We start from the raw sequence: 1,548 nt of genomic DNA on the forward strand, positions 1-1,548 counted from the left end.
ATCTGTAAAACTAAGATGTTGGCTTACATGACCTCTATATTTACTTAAAGCTCTTGAAATTAGATTACCAATTTCATTCTTTTAGAAGGAATTCGTGACTGAGTGTTTTTGTTCCTTAGGGCTTCCATGTGCATCCAGAAATTCATTTACTTAAACAACTAGACGCGAATTGTGAGTTTGGGACCCTCCATTGGAAAAGGTCAGACTTAAAAAGCACAGTACTGGCCAGTGATGAGGACTTCTCCCACTCGTGTTCGAGTTCCCCAACCATGAGATGACTCCACATGCACTACTTGCTGTGTAAAGACCCAATCTGGGGTTGTAAATAGGTTGTTCTGTGTATAAATAAAACCTGCCATTGTAAAAAAAAAAAAACAAAACAAAACAAAAAACAAAAAAAACACAGTACTCACAGTAGTGAGTATATTGAACTTTGAGGGTTTTTTATTTTTAAAAAAATTTAAATGTTTATTTAATTTTTTGAGAGATAGAGAGACAGAATGCAAGTTGGGGAGGGGCAGAGAGAGAGGGAGACACAGAATATGAAGTAGTCTCTGAGCTGTCAGCATAAAGCCTAATGTGGGGCTCAAACTCGTGAACCGTGAGATCAAGACCTGAGCAGAAAGCTGCTTAACTGACTGAGCCACCCAGGTACCCTAGTATATTAATTTTGAATCAGAGTCTTGAATCTTTTCTCTGACCTCACCGTTGACTCACTTTGTTACTTAACTGTGCCATTTTATCTGAGATTTCAGTTTTGCTCAAATAGGGCTACTGCTTGCCCCCCCACATCATGGGGTTTTTGTGATAATCTAATGGGATAACAAATGTAAAGCATTTTTGAAGAAGATAAACTTTTAAAAATATAAATTGGTGTCGTACATAACACAAACACAATAAAAACAATGATAGTAATTCACATTTATAATTTACAATACGTTTTCACTACATCAAGTTCTTGCTCCGTCATTTTGCTAAATGTCATTTTCTCAGTGAGGACTTTGCTGACCGCTCTGTTTATAAATTATACTCCTTCACTCATGTTCCCATCCCCTATATTCTGCTTTATTTGGGATGGCACTTACAACCTAACATCCTGTATAATTTAATTCTATTTTTTAGTGCCTGTCTCTGGTCCTAAGAACGTATACTATATGAAGAAAGGGATTTTATGTGTTTTGTTCCCTCAACACTTAAAACTGTAAACTAATACATAACACTTAATAAATATTTCTTTAATTAGTGATTTCTGCCTGATCTTTTCCCATGTAGGTACATATATTATTAGCTTGTGTGAAATCAAGATATTTACTATTCATCCAGCAGAAATTATCCTTGTTCTATGCAGGTAGCTAGGTGGAAATCCTGCTATCTCAGAAGATCCTAAGTTAAGACAACTATTTTCTGTGGATATAATAAGCCTTTTCTTTTAATTCCAGTATAATGAACTATAGTTTTATATTAGTTTCAGGTGTGCAATATAGTGATTCAACAATTCTATAAATTACTCAGCACTTATCATGATGTGTGTACTTTTAATCCCCTTCA

At 35.0% G+C, this 1,548-nt stretch overlaps 1 non-coding gene across 1 annotated transcript; it reads left to right on the forward strand.

The window, feature by feature from the left end:
• Positions 1 to 221: 221 nt before the first annotated feature.
• LOC111558849 lies at positions 222 to 311 on the forward strand. The gene has a single exon (XR_002739975.1). It is a non-coding gene; the product is annotated as a small nucleolar RNA Z195/SNORD33/SNORD32 family (small nucleolar RNA).
• Positions 312 to 1,548: the final 1,237 nt, after the last annotated feature.

This window comes from Felis catus, chromosome X, assembly GCF_018350175.1.
Source record: "Felis catus isolate Fca126 chromosome X, F.catus_Fca126_mat1.0, whole genome shotgun sequence".
Lineage (NCBI taxonomy): Eukaryota > Metazoa > Chordata > Mammalia > Carnivora > Felidae > Felis > Felis catus.